This window comes from Natrix helvetica (assembly GCF_964273705.1).
Source record: "Natrix helvetica genome assembly, chromosome: 8".
Lineage (NCBI taxonomy): Eukaryota > Metazoa > Chordata > Lepidosauria > Squamata > Natricidae > Natrix > Natrix helvetica.
Window position 1 is genome coordinate 8,319,988 of NC_138559.1, and position 17,565 is coordinate 8,337,552.

General features: G+C 43.8%; 1 protein-coding gene across 2 annotated transcripts in view; it reads right to left on the reverse strand.

Annotated features, from left to right (window-relative positions):
• PDLIM2 (PDZ and LIM domain 2) overlaps positions 1–17,565 on the reverse strand; it is a 91,228-nt gene that overhangs the window by 19,711 nt on the left and 53,952 nt on the right. The gene's annotated exons all lie outside the window — the stretch shown is intronic.

Below are 17,565 nucleotides of genomic sequence, written 5' to 3' on the forward strand. Positions count from 1 at the left end.
TGTCTGTCTATCTATCTATCTATCTATCTATCTATCTATCTATCTATCTATCTATCTATCATCTATCTATCTATCCACCCACCCACCCATCCATCCATCCATTAATCCATCTATCTATCCATCTACTATCTATCTATCATCTATCTTCCATCTATCTATCTATCTATCTATCTATCTATCTATCTATCTATCTATCTATCTATCTATCTATCTATCATCTATCTATCATCTATCTTCCATCCATCCATCCATCCATCTTGTCTGTCTGTCTGTCTGTCTGTCTGTCTCTATCTATCTATCTATCTATCTATCTATCTATCTATCTATCATCTATCTATCTATCTATCTATCTATCTATCTATCTATCTATCTATCTATCTATCTATCATCTATCTAGCTATCCATCATCAATCTATCATCTATCTATCCATCCATCCATCCATCCATCCATCTATATCTATCTATCTATCTATCTATCCACCCACCCACCCATCCATCCATCCATCCATTAATCCATTAATCCATCTATCTATCCATCTACTATCTATCATCTATCTTCCATCTATCTATCTATCTATCTATCTATCTATCTATCTATCTATCTATCTATCTATCATCTATCTATCTATCCATCCATCCATCCATCCATTAATCCATCTATCTATCCATCTACTATCTATCTATCATCTATCTTCCATCTATCTATCTATCTTCTATCTATCTATCTATCTATCTATCTATCTATCTATCTATCTATCATCTATCTATCTATCATCTATCTATCATCTATCTTCCATCCATCCATCCATCCATCCATCCATCCATCTTGTCTGTCTGTCTGTCTGTCTGCCTGCCTGCCTATCATCTATCTATCTATCTATCTATCTATCTATCTATCTATCTATCTATCTATCTATCTATCATCTATCTAGCTATCCATCATCAATCTATCATCTATCTATCCATCCATCCATCCATCCATCCATCTATATCTATCTATCTATCTATCTATCTATCTATCTATCTATCTATCTATCTATCATCTATCTAGCTATCCATCATCAATCTATCATCTATCTATCCATCCATCCATCCATCCATCCATCTATATCTATCTATCTATCTATCTATCTATCTATCTATCCATCCACCCACCCACCCACCCACCCATCCATTAATCCATCTATCTATCCATCTACTATCTATCTATCTATCTATCTATCTATCTATCTATCTATCTATCTATCTATCTATCTATCTATCTATCCATCCATCCATCCATCCATCCATCCATCCATCCATCCATCCATTATCTATCTATCATCTATCTTCCATCCATCCATCCATCCATCCATCCATCCATCCATCTATCTAGCCTTTATTATTTTTACAAATAACTCAAGGCAGCGAACATGCCTAACGCTCCTTCTCCCTCCTCTTTTCCCTACAATAAAAACCACCCTGTGAGGTGGATTAGGCTGACTTTCAAGCCTAAGGCAAGACTTGAACTCACAGTTGCTCAACTTGCTATAGCAGAGAAACTGCCCAATTACAGGTATTCAGGTTTTGCAAACTTTCATTATTAAACCTCCGGGGACCAAGCTGTTTGTCTTTTTAGGTTAAACAATGGTGATAAATTCCAATAATGTAGGCATGAGGCTAAAAACAGATTGATCCCTGGGCGTTGCAGCAGTCTGTCCTGCAAAAATATACAACAATCTCACAACCAACATTCTCCCACAACCAGGGGTGTCAAACTCGCAGTGTCATGTCATCACATGACGTATCATGACTTTTTCTTCGCCTTCACTAAATGGGGGGGGGGGATTGGCCAGCATGTGACGCATCTGGCCCATGGGCCGCGAGTTTGACACCCCTGTCCTAGACCAATGGTAGTGAACCTTTAGGGTTTGGTTCAGAATTCTCCCTCTCTCCCTCTCTCCCACACACTCACACACATACACAGACAAAAGAGAAACAATTCTCTGTCTCCCCATATCTTTGTTTTAAAAAATAGTTTTTATTAAACATTTTTACCTTTAAAAACAGAAAAAAAAACACAATAACAAAAAAGAAAAAACAAGACATACATAGCAATATACAAAATAGTTATACAGCCTTTTGTATCGGCATTCATGTTTAGCCTTTGTAGTTCTCCATTCTACACTGCCTTCCTGTCTGTTTTAACCTCTGTAATAATGTAATAACAGTTGTACTAACAATTATGATATTAATTTGTTCCCATCGCCATATATAGAACTGCACCACTTAAGCTTTGGGTGTTGATGAATGGGGGGGGGGGAGACATTTTATATGATATGAAACTAGCTATCTAGCTATCTAGCTATCTAGCTATCCATCATCAATCTATCTATCTAGCATCTAGCTATCTAGCATCTATCTAGCTATCCATCATCAATCTAGCATCTATCTAGCATCTATCTATCTATCTATCTATCTATCTATCTATCTATCTATCTATCTATCTATCTATCTATCTATCTATCTATCATCTATCTATCTATCTCTATCTATCTATCTATCTATCTATCTATCTATCATCTATCTATCTATCTATCTCTATATGTATCTATATCAATCTATGTCTGTCTATCTATCTATCTATCTATCTATCTATCTATCTATCTATCTATCTATCTATCATCTATCTATCTACCTCTATATGTATCTATATCAATCTATGTCTCTCTGTCTATCATCTATCTATCTATCTATGTATCTATCTATCTATCTATCTATCTATCTATGTATCTATCTATCTATCTATCTATCTATCTATCTATCTATCATCTATCTATCATCTATCTATCTATCTATCTATCTATCTATCTATCTATCTATCATCTCGCCTTTATTATTTCTACAAATAATATTATTAATAAATAATAATTGAGGTTGGGGTTGTTGTTGTTGTTTTTTGGGTGGACACGAAACTGAAGACCGAAAAAATCTTTCCTCAAGTTTTGTCACAAACCAGAAGGAGAACTTCATCAATGCTGTTTCAAAAGCTATTAAACATTTTTAAACACTTGCATTTGAGAAAGAGGTATTAAAGATACCGGCTTTTCCTGGCTTATTATGGATAATTTATTAAGACTAGCCAAAGGGAGAAATCTTGAGAATTCTCTACAGCGCCTACCATTGATCTCACAGGATTTTAACATTAATTGCAAAGACGAGCAATTAAGATGATTAAAGGCCTGGAGGCTAAAATCTATTAAGAACAGTTAGAGGATTTGGGTTTGGCTAGTCTAAAGAAAAGAAGGACATGATAGCAGTCTTCCAATATCTCAGGGGCTGCCCCAAAGAAGAGGCAGTCAAGCTATTCTCCAAAGCACCCGAGGGCAGGACAAGAATCAATGGGTGGAAATTAATCAAGGACAGAAGCAACTTAGAACTGAGGAGAAACTTCCTAACAGTTAGAACAATTACCCAATGGAAGAACGTGCCTTCAGAAGTTGGGAGTGCTTCATCAGTGGAGGTTTTTAAGAAGAGACTGGACAATCACTTGTCTGAAATAGTACAGGACAGTGATAGCTGACCTTTTGGTAAAGGTGTGCCAAAATCGTGTATGTGTGAGCTATCATGCGCACGCCCATACCCACACCCACAATTCAATGCACCCTGACCACCTGTGGCAGTTTTCGTCCTCCCCAGGCTCCAAAGGCTTTCCTGAAGCCCGGGGAGGGAGAAAATGGCCTCCCCCGGCCCTCCAGAAGGCTGAAAATCAGCACCGGAGCTCACAGCTCATGTGCCGGCAAATATGGCTCCGTGGGCCACAGGTTCCTCATCACAGGGTATAGGATCTCCTGCTTGAGCAGAGGGCTGGACTAGAAGACCTCCAAGGTCCCTTCCAACTCTATTCTGATTCTAATTTCACAGCCAAAGGCAATCAAGCGAAGAGGGAAGTTTGTCATGCCAGACATACCTTACTACATTCTTCGTGTAGACACTTGGAATGCTCTTATTTCAATCTCAGCTCCCTCCCGGCAGAATGCCAAATGTATGGAAGGGCGTCCACGCAACACCGACTGCTAACTACTGTGCAAAGATAGTTAACGGTAGCAGAGGGACCCCCCACCACAAAGTCAGCCACAATCAGCCTTCCCATCCATTTCCACAGGCTTTGGAGCGCGCACGTTACCTCACCGGAAGAAAATGTGCCCTTCATTGCAAAGGCCTTTGAAGCAAGCAACATTAGATAGTATTATCGGAACAAAGGCAGCTACTTGTGCTAGCTAGGGAGTATTCCAGATTGGCTCCTGAATAGTGCTAAAATTAAACATGTAACCCACACTGAACTCATTTCCTGAAAGGGTGTGTGTAGGGGGAGTGGGGGGAGAGACACATTCTTGGGTGGCTACTCATCCTTGTTAATCCTTGCCCTGAAGCCTTGGGTGGACCTATCTGATGGCCTGATGGGGCAACATATAGTCCAAAAGTCATCCAGTTGGAGCTCTCAGGCAAAGCCAGCTCTTCACCAGAAGAGGGCACTCAAATTTTTTCGGTTTCTCCAGCACCGATGGGAGTAAGACTAAAACCAAATTAGAAGGGGCTACAGTACCAGCAACAGCGAGGAAAGAACAAAAAGTGAACAGTTTAATCCACCGAGTGTGCTAATTGGAGAAACTAACTTAGGTAATATTACAGGGTGGGATGGGATGTGTGTGTGACAACAACTCCTAAGTCGACTTACAACAGTTTAATGGCGAGCAAAGTCACTGAATACGTGACTTATGACCAGTTTTTTTCACTTATGATTGGAGCCATCAATGGAGACAGAGGGATAGAATCAAGATCACGTGAAGGGTTAATACCACTTTATAATGCCTTGGTAAGGCCACACATGGAATCCGGCATTCAGTTTTGGTTGCCACGATGTAGAAAAGATGGGGAGACTCTAGAAAGAGTGCAGAGAAGAGCAACAAAGATGATTAGGGGACTGGAGGCTAAAACATATGAAGAACGGTTGCAGGAACTGGGTATCTCTAGTTTAATGAAAAGAAGGACCAGGGGAGACATGATAGCAGTCTTCCAATATCTCAGGGGTTGCCACAAAGAAGAGGGAGTCACAACTATTCTCCAAGGCACCTGAGGGTAGGACAAGAAGCAATGGGTGGAAACTAATCAAGGAGAGAAGCAACTTAGAACTGAGGAGAAATTTCCTGACAGTTAGAACAATTAATCAGTGGAACAACTTGCCTCCAGAAGTTGTGAATGCCCCAACACTGGAAGTCTTTAAGAAGATGTTGGATAGCCATTTTTCTGAAATGGTATAGGGTTTCCTGCCTAGGCAGGGGGTTGGACTAGTAGACCTCCAAGGTCCCTTCCAACTCTGCTATTGTATTGTATTCACAGTCATCCAAGTCACAGTTGGTCTAAAGGTTCTTTTTTTCCCCAAGAGGCAACTGGACTTTCTGGTTTTTCTTTGAAGATGTTTTGCTTCCCCTCCAAGAAGCTTCTTCGGCATTTCCCCACCATCCAGTCAGAGCTGAAGAAGCTTCTCATCCAAGAAGCTTCTTCAGTTCTGACTGGATGGTGGGGAATGGAAGGATTTATATTCCTTGCAGAGAGTTGGTCATTTGCATCCTTTAGAGCAGGGGTGTTTAAACCTGGGAACTTTAAGACTTGTGGACTTCAACTCCCAGAATTTCCCAGCCAACATCTTCAAAGAAAAACCAGAAAGTCCAGTTGCCTCCTGAAAAAGCACCTTTGGGACAACCATGACCTGGATGACTGAGAATCTCCACAGACTTTTAGCTAGACAATTTGGGATGAGCACCCTTAGAATGGCGTAGGAGTAGGAATGGATTTCCAGAGGAAAAATTGCAGACTATAGGAATTATTAGCACCACTCAAGTGACCCTGAGATAAACCTCCAAGTGCTTCAAGGACCCTCTAAAGCAAGGGTGTCCAAACTTGGGAATTTTAAGACTTGTGGACTTCAACTTCCAGAATTCCCCAGCCAGCTGGCTGGGGAATTCTGGAAGTTAAAGTCCACAAGTCTTAAAGTTCCCAGGTTTGGACACCCCTGCTCTAAAAGGATGCAAATGACCAGCTGTCTGCAAGGAGCATAAATCCTTCCATTCCCCACCATCCAGTCAGAGCTGAAGAAGCTTCTTGGCTGAGAAGCGAAATGTCCTCGAAGAAAAACCAAGAAAGTCCAGTTGCCTCCTGAAAAAAGCACCTTTGGGTTATGATTGTAGCCGCATCCCCATGGTCGCATGACCAAAATTCAGACGCTTGGCAACTGGCTCATATTTATGACGGTTGCAGTGTCCCAGGGTCACCCGATCCCCTTTTGTGACTTTCTGACCGGCAAAGTCAATGGGGAAACCAGATTCACTTAACAACTGTGTTACTAACAACTGCGGTGATTCGCTTAAGACCTGAGGCAAGGAAGGTCATAAAATGGGGCAAAGCAGCTGCCTTTCTTAGCAACAGAAATTTTGGGGTTAATTGTGGTTGTAAGTCTTAAGTACTACCTGTATTTAAGATGGGAAGCATCAGCTGGAAAGTTGTCTAAAGCTTTGGAGGTATGAACCCTACCAAAGATCCCTTATCATTGTTTGCTGGAGTATCCAAAATCTGGAATTTGGATGTTGTCCACCCTCCACAATTCCTTCTAGCCCCTATTTCAATCTCCCATCTTCTATAACTATAGTAATTTGCCTTAAAAATGTAACGGTTCCCCTCACACATATGTGCTAGTCATTTCTGACTTAGGGAGCGGTGCTCATCTCCGTTTCTAAGCCGAAGAGCCAGCGCTGTCCAAAGACGTCTCCGTGGTCATGTGGCCGGCATAACTCAACACCGAAGGCGCACGGAGCACTGTTACCTTCCCACCAAAGGTGGTTCCTATTTTTCTACATGCATTTTTACATGCTTTTGAACTGCTAAGTTGGCAGAAGCTGGGACAAGTAATGGGAGCTCACTCCGTTACGCGGTGCTAGGGATTCTAGCCGCCGAACTGCCAACCTTTCTGATCAACAAGCATCTTAGCCCCTGAGCCATCGCGTCCCTTTATTGATAATCTGCCTTAGCAATAGGTATAAGCTACTTTCACTCTCTTTTAGAAGTGTATCAAATTGAGCTTTGGTTGATTGGTCTATTTGTCTGTGTATCAAAAGCAATTTCCCTAAAATGCATCACTGTTAACCAAAGCTGGTAATGGTGAACTCCTTTGCAGAGTTCCCAAACTCCAACTAATATTCCTTGGCCAACTTGGGTGCCACAAGAGATACAATAACTTTGCATCAAGGTTATCACAAACAGCTGTCCTCAAAGCTGGTAGCAAGACTGTAGCTCAATAACAAAGTTCTCCATACGAAACAACCTCAGGTGTAATCTTCAGGTAGAAATACCAGAGAGCAAATGATGCAAAAGATCTTTCCTGAAGATCTTGGGAGAATTAGACAGACAGAGAGTCTTTCTACGTTCAATACAGGAGTGATATTCAGCAGGTACTTACAGGTTCTGGAGAACCGGTAGCAGAAATTTTGAGTAGTCCAGAGAACCGGCAAATACCACCTCTGGTTGGCCCCCGAGCGGGGAGGGAATGGGGATTTTGCAGTATCCTTCCTCTGCCACGCGCACAGAACCGGTAGTAAAAAAAAATGAATTTCACCACTGGTTCAATACCAATTGTACTCCAACAGGGCAAGGAAAGAATTTCCATTCCTTCTTAAGAAATGCTGTAAAGTTTTGGATTCTACTGTTGAAAATATTACATGGAAAGTAGGCGAGATAAAAATCACTCCCGATTAGGAAAATACCTAACAGCGAAACGAGAAGTAGTTTCACCCATGACTCAACCTTTTCCGAAGTTCTGAATTGCTCGACCGGGAAACAAGAATGCTTTGGTGACTGCTGGTGTGGCTATAGGTTCCTTGGCTTAATTTGTGCCAACTCCACCCGTTTCTAGCCAAAAACAGAGGTGATGCATCATGGAATTGCTTTATCATGACTGAATTATTAGAAGTGGCTCCACATGGAGCTCCCTTTGAAATACCTGCAGAAATTTCAAAGGTCCTATAATGCTCTTGACTGGAATTAGTCATGCAATTCACTTAGCTCAACGTTCACGATTTACTTTGGGTCCAATTCAAAACGCTAGTCGGCTTCTAATGGCTTATAGGTGGGGCTACTGAAAGGACGGCCTCCTCGCCTATAAGCTCCTTGGCTCATTAAGATCTGGAAATGTTGGGGCATGTAAGGATGCATAACTATATAAATATAATGATGAGAATAGCTGGGAATCATAACCAGGTCTACATCTCAACCAAAAATAGGTTGTTGCCTTTTATATTTGTGTTGTATTTGTGCTGATAAATAAATAAAGGGAGACTAGTATAGATCCAGTTCAAGCTATTTAGCTCTCATCAGCTAGCCATACCCTTACTGGGATTTCAAAGAGGGAGTAGTGAGCTTCCTCCCATATTTGGGCATACCAGGGGTTGTAACACAAATACATACCTATTTCCCTGGCTCAGCTGATAAGGACAAGAGCCTGTGGCTTAGTGGCTAAGACTCCTGCCTAATATGTAATACAGCCCAGGTTCTAATCCCAGTAAGGGTATGGCTAGCTGATGAGAGCTAAATAGCTTGAAATGGATCTATACTAGTCTCCCTTTATTTATTTATCAGCACAAATACAACACAAATATATATATATATATAATGATATATATAACATCTATCTTCCGCCTTCTTTTTTAAAAGAAAAAAGTATGTGTGTGTGTATGTGTGTGTGTGTTATACACACACACACACACTTTTTTCTTTTAAAAAAGAAGGCGGAAGATATATGTTAAAATTAAATATGTATATTGAAAAGGAATTATAAACATCATCAACATAAAATGGAGCTCGCTCAGAAGCTGAAATACACCAAGTAAATGAGATGAAGATTGCAAAGTAGAGGAGAGAGGTAAGGGAAGAAGAGAGGGATAGGAGAGAGGGCGGGGGGGGGGGAAGAGGAGGAGAGAAAGAAGAAGTGGAAAGGGCAGAGAGGAGAAGGAGAGGGGAAGTAGAGAAGAGAAGGATGACAGAGGGAAGAAAGGAAGTAGGGAGGAGGAGGAGAGAGGGAGAAAAAAGTGATTGATAAGGTACAAATATGGTATATGGAGAGCAGAAGAGCCAATAATTGTTTTTGGCAGTTGATGGTAAGACAAATTGATGTAAACATTTAACAATATAATATGAGGTTGGTTATGTAATAGTATACATGTGGTTATTTGTTATGAAAAATGAAAAAATAAAAAAACTTTATAAAAAAATAGATCTCCTGGAAATGGAGAACTAGTATTGTTTACACAAGACAAAACATCTGGATAGGACTAGAGACACCCCAGAGACAAAACCAGAGGGTTACACACTATTGACTTGTAGTAGGTGGTCCCTGCTGAGATGTTTTAAAAACATTTCTGAAACTAGCAGAAAATGGCACAAACGGGGTGTTGTTGTTTTTCCCCGGGATGATAACATCTGCTTAATTTCAGCAATGTAATTGGCGAGAGCAGAAAAGAAATGGCTTTGGGGCTGCAATTTCCCCCCTCCCCTCATGTAAACCATCGTATGCTTGAAGAATTCTGATGAATGAGAATTGTCTGCAAGGATTTAGGAGGGAGCCTTTGAGAAGATAATTCTCACTCTCCCTTTTTAAGCTCATAAAGGGCTGTCATAGGTATGTGGAAGAGTCACATTAATGGACTTGTTTGCATAGTATGCAGGATGGAGTCAGGCCTACATTCCTGCCTTGTGTTTTCACTGCTCCCTAATTTGGTTGGCTAACCTTCTCCAAGTCACCAAGGAATTGCAGCTTATTATTATTCTCCCTTTATTTCTTTCAACTGTTAGAAGAGTTTGGATGAAAAAAAAAGTGTCAATGGTTTGCTAAATGGGAATCTGATAAGGTAAAAGTTCCCCTCTCACATACGTGATAGTCGTTCCTGACTAGGGGGCGGTGCTCATCTCCGTTTCAAAACCGAAGAGCCAGCACTGTCCAAAGACATTTCCGTGGTCATGGGGCCGGCATGACTAAACACTGAAGGTGCACGGAACGCTGTTACCTTCCCACCAAAGGTGGTCCCTATTTTTCTACTTGCATTTTTTACGTGCTTTCGAACTGCTAGGTTGGCAGAAGCTGGGACAAGTAAAGGGAGCTCACTCGGTTATGCGGCGCTAGGGATTCAATCTGCCGAACTTTCTGATAGACAAGCTCAGCATCTTATCCACTGAGCCACCACGTCCCTGATAGGGATCTGATAATCTGATATAAATTCAGTGTTCGAACCATGATCCTGGTTCATGTATCTTCTAGGATCGGTTTTTGGACTTGCGTTACCCCCCAAATCAAACACCCGTCAATGACAATCCCAAAACTTCTATCTCACTTTCTTCAGCGTTTACATTTCTGGGTTTCTCAACCAGCCTGTTCCTCTCCTGTCTCCCAATTTGAGCCGTTCCTTAACTATATAACCCCCCACCCCACTAGCAAATTTGCTTGCCAATAGAAGCCAAGAGCACTGTGATGTGGGCCAGCTGGCAGCAGGCCACATCCATTTTAACTACCCACATCAGCCTCCACAGAGCTCCCACATATGTTTGAGATTCAGCTGGCTGCTGTAGAGGATTTAATCCAGCTTCAAACAACAGGGACTGCTGGAGAGGCCTACCAGTGAATGCATAATATCCATGGCAGCTCTAACGGGACACCTACCTTCTCCAGCTCTATGTTAGCCTTGGTAAAGCCTGAAAGGTACACCAGAATGACAGTTCCCCACATATTTTTCAGAGTATAAGGCACACCTTTTTACCCAAAAAAAGAGAGTGAAAATCTGGGTGCGTCTTTTACACTGAATACCATCCCACTTTGCAAAAATAGACGTGCAGAGGGTTTGGGAGGCTTGCAAAGTATTCCTAGGGGCTGGGGAGGGCAAAAACGAGTGAAAAATGGCCCAGTTTTTCCTCGTTTTTATCCCCCGCAGCTTCCAGGAGCATTCTACAAGCCTCCCAAAGCCTATGCATGTCCTATTTTTTGTACCGGAGCCAGTCCAGAGCACCAGATAACGTTACGGTATGGTGCTCCGGAGGGCCCACCTGCTTGCCCGGGTTCCTTCTGCGCGACGCTCTTCTGAGCAACTGGAGCGTTGTGGAGGCTCGCGGAGGCGGTAAGACACATGCTCCCAGGAGCATTCTGCAGGCTTCAGCAGGGCTGGCCCCCATTTTTGCAAAAAATGGCCAGAAAACGGGGGCATTTTTCCTTTCCCCCAGCCCTGCTGAAACCTGCAGAGTACTTTTGGGGGTTGGGGGAAGGCAAAAACGCCTCTGTTTTGGGAAAAGGGGGTCATTTTTCACCTGTTTTTCGCATGGGATGGGGCTTTGGGAGGCCAAAAATTGCTGTATTCGGTGTATAAGATGCACCAACATCTCCACACTCTTTTAGGGGGGAAAGTTGCATCTTATATTCCACAAAATACGGTAGTTCCCTCAGTTAGGTGGATTTTACATGATGCTTTCTCCTTTTTGACCTGCCATCTTTTAATGCTTTAAGTATATTTGGGGTGCTTTGCCCCTTTCTCTTCCTAACCTCTAGCAGCTTCTTAATTTAAAGACATTTTTTTGCTAGACAAATAGTAAATCGTCCTTGGCACTCCCAGCTGCTCCTGCTTAAAAACCTTGGAGATAGAAGGGTGGGGGGAGTCCTTCCTAAATAAAAACAAATGTTTCTGGGAACTGTAGACTGCAGGAGGCTTGATAGAAAGACCCTCATCAGCATTGCCTATGATCTTCCTTAGCCCCCCCTCCCCCAAGAAACAAAGGAATTTGTGAGAATAGACAATTTCAAAAGAGACAGCCTGGTCTAACCTTCCTCAGCTTGGTACACTCTGATCTGTTAGGTCAGACATCCCATCAAGCTTTTCCTCCTGAGTGGCCTCCTTTCCTCTCTAGTGATTACCTCTGATTCTTGACCCCAGAATACCTACCTGTCTTACATGCCTAGCTTCAGATTAACTCAGGGGTGGGATTGAAAAAATTTAGCAAGCGGTTCTCTGCCCAATTGCCGTGTGAGAATGGCCTACTCAGCCTCCTGCACCAAGGTGGGGGAGGAGGGATGTTTTTGTCCTCCCCAGGCTCTGGAGGCTTTCCTTGAGCCTCTTGGAGGTGAAAACGGACTTCTGGGAGGCCAGGCTACGGACAGGCCCTGCACTTATCTGGCATCCAAAACGGGCCGCGTGGAGACTCCTAGGAGGAGCGGAGTGTGGTGGGCGGGGGCAGCCAGTCCTTGGAACTACCAGTTCCGCATACGAGATGTAAAACTAACATCGGGTTTGCCCAAACCGGTCCAAAACGGCTGAATCCCACCCCTGGGTTAACTCTCTTTCATCAATCTTTTATATTCGGTACACCTGAATTGCACCGGACCGGCAATAATGCCAGCAGCAATCCACCCCTGCCTGGAATGCACTACCTGATTGTGGTCTAGCGTGGACCTCACCTATTCCTAAGAGGTCCGTAAGGGGGCGTGCATAAGCACACCAGCATGCCTACCGAACCTGTCCTACTGTCCCCATTTATTCGTACCTATTTCCTGCGTTCATGTCCATGTTTATACTTATGCCTGTTATCTCGTACATGTTTGACAAACTAAATAAGTAAATAAAAGAGATCAGTACACTTTCCTTATGAAGAAATGTCAGGGGCTTTAGTGGGGAGCAGGACTGGGGGGCACTTTTGATGGACCACGGATGCATCTAACATTTTGGGAGACTAAAAAGCTTCAAATTAGATGGGGCTTACCCCATAAGCCGTTGGGACTGTTTTCAGTGAGGCTGTGATATGCCTATTTTTGAGAACTGTCATTTTTCATTTGTTTCTGATCCCCAAATGAGAAAGAAATGCTGCCTCCAATTTCAGTAAACCTGGTTAGAAGACCGCATGGAGAGGAAAAGGCAAGGAATCTGTTCTCCATTTCCCATGTTGGTTTAATATAGGGTCACTCAAGGAAGCGAGTTGGCAATTGATTCAATGCAGTCAAAATAAATCTTCACCTAAACCCCAAGTCATGCATGGAATTTTCTGCCACAGAAACAATATAGCTACCGACTTCTAATCCTTTTCTCGTTTATTCCCCCTTCTTTTCTTATTAGGTTATTTTTTTAAGATCGTAAGCCCAACAGTGGGCTTCCTATGTTATATTTTCAACCCTTCTTCAGGCTTTCCTTTGAGCTGAAGGGGCTGAAAAAAATGTTTCTGAATAAATAAGAACAAATTCAGAAAGGAAGCATGCTATCCACCTTGTTACACGGCACCAGTAGTGGGATTCAATTTTTTTTACTACCGGTTCTGTGGGCATGGCTTGGTGGGCGTGGCAGGGGAAAATCTCCATTCCCTCCCAAACTCCAGGGGAAGGATACTGTAAAATCCCCATTCCCTCCTGATCAGCTGGGACTCGGGAAGCAGAAAATCGATGGGGGCGTGGCCAGCCAGAGATGGTATTTACCAGTTCTTCGAACTACTCAAAATTTCTGCTACCGGTTCTCCAGAACTGGTCAGAACCTGCTGAATACCACCTCTGCATGGCACCTCATGTTTACTAAGTGTCACTTGATAAAGGCCATCACCTGGGGAAGATTTTAGTTGAACCCAGGACTAAATGAATCTTACATCCTCCTATGTATCTCTCTAGGCTTCCATAAGAAAGGCTGAGCGCCAAAGAATGGAGGCCTTTGAACTCTGGTGCTGGAGAAGACTCCTGCGAGTCCCTTTTACTGCAAGGTGACCCAACCGGTCAGTCCTAGAGGAGATCAACCTTGACTCCTCCTGAAGAGGAAACTCAAATACTTTGGCCACCTAATGAGAAGGAAGGACTCACTGGAGAAGAGCCTCATGCTGGGAACGATGTAGGGCAAAAGAAGAAGGGGACGACAGAGAAGGAGGTGGCTGGATGGAGTCACTGAAGCAGCAGGCATGAGCTTAAATGGACTCCAGAGGATGGTAGAGGAGAGGAAGGCCTGGAGGAACGTTGTCCATGGGTTCACAATGGGTCGGACACGACTTCACAACTAACAACAACAACAAGGCTTCCAAACTATCTGAATATTATGAAAAAAAGGATATCTATGCAGTGGTGAAATTCATTTTTTAACTACTGTTTCTGTGGGCGTGGCTTGGTGGGCGTGGCAGGGGAAGGATACTGCAAAATCCCCACTCCCTCCCCACCCTGGGGCCAGCCAGAAGTGGTATTTGCCCATTCTCCGAACTACTCAAGATTTCCGCTACCGGTTCTCCAGAACTGGTTAGAATCTGTTGGATTTCACCCCTGCATCTATAGCAATCTAGAGGAGGTTCTTCCTTGTTCTGGAATTCAAGCTGAGCAGAGCATTCTAGAAGTCACATTAATTCCCGTGGTCCCCCTTTCTGGAAAGCTGCCCTGTTAAGGAATTTTTCTGGGGGAAATAAGATAAAGGAGAACCAGCCAGGCTCAAGCATCAGCTCGTTAGCCTCCAACCTTCACATCTGAGCCTGCAGCTCAAGGCAACGGCTGGGTTGGAGGAGGTCAACCAAAGCAGGGCCAAGAACTAAAGCAAATAAATATTGGAAGGGAAAGAAAACGATGAGGAGAAAGCAAGACCTTGTAGAGCTGGGATGACTAAGATGCCAGCTGGCAAGCAGTATGTTTTGGGCCAACTTCTCCTCCCAAAAATTTGGGCTTGAAAAACAGTCCCCAGAATATATCAAAAACGCAGACAGACCAGTCCACGGAGCCAAAGCAAGCAAACAAACAAGAGTTCCAACCCAAAAGAGCAACAGCAAAGAGAAATGCCAGGATACGGGCATGGAGACAAGACCTCAAAGACCATAAGAGGAGAGGCAGAAAAAGTCCCTTAGGCAGGGCAGAAGCATTCCAGAAGATCACCCTGGGAAGCTGGCTTACAAAACTCAGAAAACCTTCAGTACAACTGCAAGGAGAAAGTGCAGCCACGGAGTTACATCCGTATTGTGGAAATAATCACAATGATCATCATAGCTGCAAGTAAACCACAACAAAGTTCATTAACTCGTCGTATTCACAAAAAGACATTTTGTGACTTATCTTCTCCCTTCGTGCAGGCAAGAGACCGAAGCTGAGAATGTGCCTAGCCTAAGGCCACCAAAGTAAGTTCACAACCCACGTTAAGATTCAAAATGGAGCTTCAAAGCTCAGTCTGCAGCCATAACACCACATCAACTTGCTGTTGTTCTTAGTTGCAAAGTCGTGTCCGACCCATCGAGAACCCATGGACAATGTTCCTCCAGGCCTTCCTGTCATCCTCTGGAGTCCATTTAAGCTCACGCCGACTGCTTCAGTGACTCCATCCAGCCACCTCATTCTCTGTCATCCCCTTCTTCTTTTGCCCTCAATTGTTCCCAGCATGAGGCTCTTCTCCAGGGAGTCCTTCCTTCTCATTAGGTGGCCAAATGATTTGAGTTTCCTTTTCAGGATCTGGCCTTCAGAAGAGCAGTCAGGGTTGATCTCCTCTAGGACTGACCGCTTTGATCGCCTTGCAGTCCAAGGGACTCGCAGGAGTCTTCTCCAACACCAGAGTTCAAAGGCCTCCATTCTTTGGCGTTCAGCCTTCATTATGGTCCAACTTTCACTGCCATACATTGCAACTGGGAAAACCATCGCCTTGACTAGACACACTTTTGTTGGCAGGTTGATCTCTCTGCTACATCAACTTGTATTCTCATTTAAATATTGTCCCCTAAATCAGGAGTCCCCAACCTTGGCAATTTTAAGACTTGTGGGCTTCAACTGCCAGAATTCTTTGCTGGCTGAGGAATTCTGGGAGTTAAAGTTCACAAGTTTTAAAGTTGCCAAGGTTGGAGACCCCTGCCCTCTAAATGATCTCCATGTTTCCATTTATGGCCATCTTCTGGCAAAGAGAGGGGGAGAATGGAAGAGGGAGAAAGAGAGAGGAGGGGAGAGGGAAGGGAGGAGAGAGGGAGGGAGGGAGAGAGGGAGAGAGGGGGGAGAGAGGGAGAGAGAGAGAGAGGGAGGGAGGGAGAGAGCAGCATTACAGAATGAACATTCTTGAGAGCTACCAACTTGCCAAATCCAGATTGAACAACATACAAAAGCATTAAGTCCAACCAGTTTGATGCGTCCTTCAGGGCTCAGGATTACACTGACTAAGGGTGGAGAAAAATGTTGAGTTGAATATTTTTGTTAGATTATAGTTTCACAGGGCAGGGCAATCTCTTTTCCTCCTGACATCTGCTTAAAGCCTTCGGGATGTAAGCAATTGATTTATGGATTGAACTGAACTATTGGTTTGAACAAACCCATGCCGTACAATGCAGCCACTGAAACCGCACGAAGGAAGCAGGTTGGGTTAGCGGATTTAAATCTGAATGCTTCATTTCAGGATTACACAATCTCCAATTGTGTCGAACCCTTTTGTTTTATCCCCCAGTGGAGACTGGAACTGATCTTCATCAAACATAAGAAGGGGGTGGGGCTGGGGGGGGGGTAAGAGTGACTGAAAGTTTTCTCATGGGAAAATACTTTACACAGCCTAACTATCAAAGTGGTCCTGATTTCCAAGAAATTAATAGCAGATATACATTTTAAAAGCTTCATGGGATCCAGTGAAAAGACGGAACGGGCTGTGATGGCAAACCTATGGCACAGGTGGCGCGCAGAGCAGTATCGGTGGGCACGCAAGCTCAGCTCTGGCACACAGGGGAGCGCGCCGGACAGCTGATTTTCGGGTCTTCTGGGCCGACCAGAAGTAGGGACACAAGCTGTTTTCGGCGTCTGGGGGCGTGGGGAAGGCCGTTTTCACCCTCCCCAGGCTGCTAAGAAGGCTCTGAAGCCTGGGGAGACCAAAAAAAGGGTCGTGCAAAAAACAGGTTGTCCGTGTGCAAGTGCCGGTGTGTGTGTGTGGGCACATAGAATTATGGGGGTGGGCTTGTGTGCACGGGCACGACGCCCCCGCGCTCTCCCTGCTTTTGGCATGCAATGGACTAGGGCAGGGGTGTCCAAACTTGAGAACTTTAAGACTTGTGGACTTCAACTCCCAGAATTCCCCAGCCAGCATGGCTGGCTGGGGAATTCTGGGAGTTGAAGTCCACAAGTCTTAAAGTTCCCAAGTTTGGACACCCCTGGACTAGGGTGACATGACAACAGTGTTCCAACATTTGTGAGGCTGCCACAAAGAAGAGAGGGCCAGTCAATTTTCCAAAGCATCAGAAAAAGCATCAGACAAGAAACAATGGATGGAAACTAAACAAGAAAAGAGCCAACCTAGGACTAAGGGCAAATTTCCTAATGGTGAGAACCATTAGCCAGTGGAACAGCTTGTCTTCAAACATTGCCGGTGCTCCATAAATGGAGGCTTTTAAGAAGATATTGGATAGCCACTTGTCTGGACTGGTATGGGGTCTCCTGCTTGAGCAGGGGGTTGGACTAGAAGACCTCCAAGATCTCTTTCAATTCGGTCTTCCTGTTCTGGTTATCATAGGGGAAGTTAGCAATTTCCACAGAGATAACTGGAT